The sequence below is a fragment of the Nymphaea colorata genome, chromosome 12 (assembly GCF_008831285.2).
Source record: "Nymphaea colorata isolate Beijing-Zhang1983 chromosome 12, ASM883128v2, whole genome shotgun sequence".
NCBI lineage: Eukaryota > Viridiplantae > Streptophyta > Magnoliopsida > Nymphaeales > Nymphaeaceae > Nymphaea > Nymphaea colorata.
In genome coordinates, this window is record NC_045149.1 from 17,133,206 (window position 1) to 17,141,742 (window position 8,537).

Here is an 8,537-nt window from a genome sequence, read left to right on the forward strand (position 1 = left end):
TATTCACTGCTGCGCTAAGTCTACTGCGAAAACAAGACAAACATAAGAAGTACTAGCCTTTTCCAAATGTGGAATCTATGGCAACGCTGTAAAAGTAAAAATTTAGAATAATACCTCTAGTCAGTCTCTCCATTCATCCAACAGCGCAATTAAAAAATCATCGCAGGAAACAGCAGGAGCAGAGCCAATGGAAGGCCAACATGAGTCATGCCCCGCGCCACCCTCACACCTCCCCATTTTTGAAAAATCAAATTTTATTGTTAAATTGTCCAAAATTTTTAGTTTTTCCCCGTACAAATTTTGAAAAGTGTGTAATGGCCTCCTTCGCTGCAATTTCTCATACCACCAACGTAGAAATTATAATCATAATGCGGACAAACCTAATCCCAATCGGAACAGGTTATTTGTTAGGTATTCCATCTGTGACGGTGAAATGTCCTAACGCTTTAAGTTACTGTCAATTCCAATAAGAAAAAATTCACTTGACCAATGCTTAAACTGTCTTTGAATGGCTACCTGTTTTGTTCCTTTTCTTTATGACTATATGTGCCTGAAGGAACAAGGAACCAGCTCGTTTCTCCATCCAATAAAAAAGGGGAAGGCAATAGCAAGAGGAACTTCTTGTCAACTGTTTGTCCCTTCTCTGCTTCTTTTGTGGCAAAAGTTGAACTTGTCTATTTCAGCAATAATTTAAGTTAAAGGTGGTTGGTTGCCTCTAAGTTTATGCCACCCTACACACATAAAAACAAAGGACGCGTGCACTCCCTATTCTGCCTAAATACATTGCAAGTGGATGCCTAAATTTATCAGCTATTTTCACCCAAGCGGCCTAATGTTTAGTTATTTACCATCAGCTGCTGGATGCTATGATGGCCCTGAAATGTTTTTTTCTTTTTTTTTTCCTCAAAACGAGAGATGTTGCTGAGTTACCTGGTCGAGTCGAGAAGCTGAAACTTCTCATGTTCTAATAATCTATTTTTCCTGGATCTTGAACTCCCCTATGATCCCTTGACCACCAAATTGAAAAGATACAATTTCTCAAAATATATCCACTATTAGGAAATTCTCGTTTTTTTATTTTTAAGAAGTGGGGCCTCACAGAATCTCAAGATTAAGAAGAAAAAAGATTCATGCAAATAAAAACACAAGGATTTTATGTGATTTTAGTAGACCAATTAAAGTCTTGCTTGAAGGCTTGGTGGTCGCATAACTGGTCGGAGTGGAGGTCGTGTAAACGGTACATCCCCGTTGCTACCTATACTTTCTAGGTCATTAAAGGTGGAGTGTGCTCCATCGAGCTGAAGACAGCCTGTGCTACCCATTCAGGCTCCAACGCAACCCAAGACCCCAGAAGCAACACAATTATTGAGTTGTTGGGCCTCTTTCCATTGAATTTTCCGATTTAGACTTGTTGAGGATAAGTTCATAATCTTTATTGCCAATAGAATTTCTACGCACCAATAATACAAGGATCGTATAACTACACAAAGTTTAACCTTTTAAAATAGACGAAAGAACGTTGTCCTTGAACTTTTGTATCGGAATTCAGAATTTGAAACTCAAGCTACAAAGAAGCAGTAGTTTGAATGTAATTTACCTAATAATTAAGTGGAATTTTGTGAATACATAGCAGATAACTCAGTTGCTGTTCTTTAACATTTCTTCTGCAAACACCTTTCTTGCTCAAAAACAAAGTTGGGAAAAGACGGTATAACGTCCATATATATATATATATATATATATATATATATATATATATATATATATATATATATATATATATATATATATATATATATATATATATATATATATATATATATATATATATATATATATATATATATATATATATATATATATATTCCTACACATGTGGAACCCTAAATCCTTCCCCACCCAAAGAAAAGGAGCATTATTCCCGTAATCTAACTATTTTATTTCCAAATCTTGGCGTTATGAGTTCGTCAACTCTTGCTTGCATTAACCGATGCAGATTATTGGACCGAAGAGAATCATGTGTGCATCAGCATGGATCCCACTCTACTAGACATGTTCATAAATTATGTGTCCCAACAACCGATTATTTCGCATTTCTTTTCTAGATAAAAACCTTGATTTGAGAGCTCTCATGGACCTCATGACCATGATATAATTCCTCGTTATTTTGCATCATAAGTATTTCTTGTATACTAACCGGATTTTGCTTCGATTACTAGCCAATCTTCTTATTGGCCACACATTATATATATATATATATATATATATATATATATATATATATATATATATATATATATATATATATATATATATATAAGCCAAGTGACAACTTTGTTTATCATGGAGAAGAAGAGTGGATATATATCCGAAAATCATCCCCTCATGCCGGGGTTCACGTGTTGTCGACTTCACCTTTGGTCATGGATGCGTCACTGACAAATGATCTGTTTCTTGGATTGGGCATCCATCAACTTTTTAATGCTTTCAATTTGAACCCACTCAGCCATATTCCGTCAATCCTTTTCGCCCACCGTATGATCTAGTTCGGAAACTGCAGTCGGACTCGGGCCCATGCTCATGCCAGCACAAATAAAACTAGGTCCGGGCTCAGCCCAGTTGTATTTTAGTAAAAAAATTATATATATATATATATATATATATATATGAAGAAAACATATAAAAAATAATATATATATATATATGACACAAGAAAATGGTATGGTATTTTCTGAGGCGTTTGATTACTTCAAATTTAAAATATATGGAGGTAGATTTGATGTAGTATGTTTTTGCTGATGTGAAAAAAAATATATGGAAAAATTCATGGTTCATCAAATCAAGGGTATCAAGTCATACCTAAGATCCACATTTGAAATTTTTATTTTTCTTTTTTTTTGCATTGAGAAAAGTTCTAATTTAAGATTGGATGAGCTGATCTTAAACCTATCGTTCTCAAATCCTAAGGATTTCGGACCATGGGCAATCAAACGTCTCATCAGGGTATGTTCGATAGCTCCGGATCAAACATATAAAGTTGATCTGAAATCCCTTTTATATGTCCATGACCCACATCAGATTTCACTACTACGTAAAAATGAGGATTTTGAGATCCTCAATATGTGACAAAAATATCCCAATTGAGGTCAGATTTAGGGAGTCTGACCTCAAACCCACAGATCTGAGATCTATAGTGATTTCATATCCGAGGCAAACAAACACCCTCTTAGTGGAACTTATCACAAATAAAACCCACCCATGCTCTTAAGGCTAGTAAATCATTTAATTCATCTTGCTAACAAGTGAGCTCCATCTAGCTATTTCACTGAGGAGTTGGACTTAAACTCGAAGGAGGTTAACAACTCAATCCCCCTAAAGAAAGCCTTTAGTAAGGAAATATTCTGTTCTCAGAATGCATGTTTATATTACACGTTGTGCTTTTGTTTTATGAAACATAGTGTAATTTTGTTCAACATTGCTAATTTTGAAACTAACTAATACTCACAACCACATCATGTTTCCTAATCAAAATATGGAGTTTTTTAAATCATGTATTCTAAGAAGTGTTTTCAAGAAAACTGTGTATCTTATCTTTCCTGATACAAACTACAAAGATCTACGGTAAAAAGTTTTATATATCAGATCTATCTCCAACTTGCCACTTATTTAATTTGATCAGATCTGCGCAGCTTGCATCTCTAGTGATTGCACAAACTTTCATTAATCTCTAAGCATTTCTCACAATAATTAATTAATGAAGATTGAATTGAAGTTCGCATGTCAACCCCATTTATGTGAACTGCAGATCTCTTCTTCAGTTCAGGGTAGGAGCACATGGGCATGGCGTACTTTCTGCCATCCATCAAAACTTGTTTACGAGGACAGCTGCAACTGGCCATGTCATTAATCATCGAGCGGGTTGGTGTAACGGTCAGAGTGCGGGCTGGTAGGCGGACACGTTTTTGTTTCCAATCCCCGGGGCATTAACTCTTTGTACTATAAAAAGGGGTCTACCATCATGCAAGTTAAAGGGCAGTGGGGGCGGCACCCTAAAGCATCGAACGCATGTCTTATACATTAGGGGTGTAAAGCGTTGGATGCAAGTACTCGGCCTTTTACAGACAGTGAGAAGTCCCACTAACCTGAATATGACCATGTGCATTATATGAGTACTTTGGTACAAAATACAACAGGCACAAAATATCCTTGGCATATGTAAAAAATGCAGAAATTTTCTTATAGAATGTAGTTGGTCTTAGTTATTGTGACCTAGCTTGACTTTAAATGATTGAAAAGGTCGGATTCTTCTTTCTTATCACTACTCAAAATTATTTCATAAAAAGCAAAAGTTCGTTTTTTTGCTAAATTCATCCATAAAGAATTACTTGACTGAATTACTTAAGCCCTTGAGGCTTAAATCTTCAATTGAAACCACTTTTCATCAGAAAAGGCGTCAAAAGTTTCACTGGATAAGAAAGAAATCAATAGAGATAATAGAATGGCAATTATAATATTGTCGGTTGTTATCTAACATAAAGCCAGTTCACTTAAATCACCAACTTCATATAAGAAACTATGGGAATCGAATAAATAGTTGAAGTTACTTTACAGAATGTAAAGCGCCTTTATTTTGAGGAGAAAATCAGAGCCTGACACAGTTACTCAAACTTTATAATCGAGATCTTTTGATCTTTAAAATGAAGATAATTTAAGGTTTCTATGAGTTCATCATCCCCTTCCTGGGGCGGAGGGAGTTACAAGTGTGAAATTGCCCATAGTGACCCTAAAAAAAAATTATTTTGACATTGATATTTCTGAGCAATTTTTTCAATTTAAGTATTCAGTGCTTAGTAAAAATTTAAAATTTTATACCTAATACCCCTTAGTCGGACTTTTTCTTTTTTTTTGGCTCCCCCCTTGATTGATGCACCAGCCATAGCATCTAAATTAAGGAGCAACTCTACCCATGTTGAATGGATGGTAAACAATTTTTCTTTCACTCTCATACAGCCAAGGATTTCAGCTTTTATATATATATATATATATATATATATATATATATATATACCACACGATTCCTCTCCAGACGAATCTAACCTCTCAGAATCCGATATGGTTGGATATATATATATATATATATGTGTGTGTGTTCGGTCAATGAGGACTTTCAGATAGAAGATTTTGAGGATGAAGAGTGTCAGGCACCACAAACATTGTTTTCTCCCGTTTTTTCTGTCAAAAAAAATCCCTTAAATCATGGGAGGGGAAGACAGAACCATGGGTAGAGAGAATCGGCACGGCTGTTGATCTGGCACACATTATTTAGAGAAAGAAAGAGATGTAGAGAGAGATCAGCCCATATTATGAAGCGATCCACGTGAAAGAAGATCATGTTCCTTGTCCTTCTCGCGCCATGAATGAGACCAAGAAATAATTGGCCTCTCCAGTTCATCTTAATCAAGAGAAGCACTTGTTTTGAGTCTCACATTCAACCCATCATTTCCCACATCCAGCCAATTGCCCACCAGTGTATGGATTTGCTTAAAAGCTCAAGCCAAATTCAGAGCAGATGGCTGAAGTCAGCCTCCCCATCCCCCCTCTCTTGTTTCATTGCAATAATCATTGGCACCTTGCTTTGTGTTGCCGTCGAGTCGCGCCACGTGGTGGCATTTAATTTGCCTTTTCCGGCGGTGACAACGATGGTGACATCGAGATGATCAATCTATCAGTTTTCTCCAGGTGTCGTGTTTGGTTCCACAGTGGAACTCGAAACCAACACTCCTCTCCCATTCCCACTGCTTTCAGGGTTTACGACAGTGTCGGCTTACGTAAAGGGTTGACGCCCACAGGAATTGAACTTTAGACTTGCCTTATTTTCTAATGTGCATGTGTTTAGGCCCAGTTAGGTTTTAGGTCTAAGAAGGAAATTGAAAAGGATGCAAGGAAAAGTAATAATCAAAGAAAGGTTGGACAGCTAAGAAACCATTTTTCAGTCAAAATTTTGGATAAGTGTTTGGTTCATGCAGTGGTGTAGCCACATGGTGGCTGGTGTGGGCAGTTGCCCACACTAGCTTCACAAAATTAGTTTAATATATATGTTAATCTTTTGATATATTTAAGTGTTATACATGTAAGTGCTTTAAAAAAATTAAATGTATTGAATGAATGGCCCCTCAAGAAAAAAGATTAGCTCCGCTATTGGGTTCATGGCGGAAGTTATTGGTTGTGCTTTAGCCTCCCTTTCTTGTTGGCGCAAATCCGGTCTTTGGAAAACAATACTTTCTTCACAAGCAAATTTTGTAAGTGTAGCATTGAGTTCTGTCTTTTCGATGAAGCAGCCCGTTGAGTTTTGTTACTCCAGCATTTTGTTTCGAGAAAATTATAAGTGTAGCATTGAGTTTTGTAATCTTTGGCATTTTTGGTTGCCCTGAACCGTGCAGCGCGGGTTTTGGGCTCAGTCAAGTCTCTTATTTTGCAGGGGCTACGTAAACAGAACACATGATTTTGCATGTCCCTAAGTTGGGATTTTACCATGTTTCAGCATAACAAAAAATTGAAGACCATCCATTTGTTCTATATTTATGACCAAAAGTTACTTTTGTCTGATTTTATAATATATATATATATATATATATATATATATATATATATATATATATATATATATATATATATATATATATATATATAAAGAGGGAGAGAGAGAGAGAGGAAGAGAGGCATGGAAATGTTAGACATTTAGGTGCTAGATAGCTTAGGAACAATTTCAATCTTTAATTTTTTTTTCAGAATGGTGGTAGAAACAAAAACAAGGAGAAGAGGATTATGAGTTATTTTTGTTATATAATATCAGTTCGTCTTTGTTTTTCTCTAAACATAAAAAAAAGAAATGAGATTATATATAAGCGAATACGATAAAAGGCATGATAAAGTCACGACCATTTTAAGACGACAGGACTTGAGCATGACAGTACAGTCAACCTGGACTTGGAGTCCAATGACAATATAGTCATATTGATGGTCTACGGGCTGGCCTTGTCCATACCGAAAATGCTGGATATTTGGCCGGCTACTTGCATTATTCCTCTCCTCTGCTTCCACAGTCCCTCTCTTCTCGAAACTATATGCCACTCCCTGCCTTCGCCACTGCTGCCTTTGGTTGACATCAACGCAACATCCTTCTCTCTCTTCTTCACGTGAAAGAAGTTGATAAATGAGAATCTTTCTCAAGAGATCTCATCCCCACCATCAGATCCCAATGTACCCTTCTATGTCGGCCGCTACTATATATGTAGATAGATAGATAGAAAATATTTACTGCGGCAACCTCCTGATTTCACTTCCTTTATATATATAATCAGTGATAGTTCAGATAGTTCGCGAGGGCTTAAGCAGTGGCATGCAAATTTTCCTTTTTATTTGTCAGTGGCATCCGACCCTTAAAAAAATGACGTAGAAAAATAGTTTGATGATGCGTAAAGCCCTTGTGACAAAAATTCCTGCCGGGTAAAACTCTCCCTTGTGACTAAAATAGTTTGATGATTCTTCACTGTCATGCATAGCTTTAAACCCTTGGAAAGTTTTTCATCAATGATTTGTCGATCTAGCACAAGGAAGAGTGGACGAGAATATAAATGCCATTGTTCCTTCCTCAAGGCTCATCGCATGAACTTATGGATCATAGGCTTGTCAATCTGATCTTATATGAACTCACTTTCCCAGGAGAAGTGTTTATGAATTCCCATTACCATGTTCTTCGCAGGACCAAGTTTGTCCACCCTTGTAGTTTTTAAGGGAGATGACAGCCTTTTCGCCAATCGACAGACTTGACAGAAGCCACGCTCACTATCAAAGTTGTATCCGGTGCTTGATGTGTCAAAATAGTATTGACGACGAGTTTCTTGTGTCTATGCTATAAACGACCACAAGAATCCATGGCATAGTCAATGAGCTTTGTACTGTTGTGCACTACATAAGGTGACAGTGACTGTGGGAAGAAGACGAAGAAGAAAAAGTACCAACTCGGAAGGTCCCATTGTTCTGAAAGAGTGTTGATGAACCATGGCTGCAGGTCGGCAGATCAAGACCTGCGTCACCGTGAACCCCCCCTGTCCACTCTTTGGTCTCTTCTTCCAACAAACAAACAAAATGTGGACCAATCAAGATTGGTGATGGAATCCCTAGATGATGATCTTCAATTATTTGTCTGTGTTAGAGCAACTTATATGCACCATTCAAACTGTTCTTTGTTGATATGTGAAAGTACATTTTCTACATATTTAGAGAACTATTCACAAAATACAGTAGGTTGTATTTAGGCAATTCAGTAACTAACCGTTTACCAGTGCTCGATAAAATTTAGCTTAGTGCAAAGTTTTCATGGCCACATGGACGCTCAGTATGAGTCCAACTTGTTGCTGAGTAAGCGAGGGAAGAACTTGCAAAACAACTTAAATTGTTGGCACTTTTCATGATCTTTTAGTAGCAAAAGAACACCTTTTGATGGTACGCCCTCACAGTTGATTGTCAGTGCATTG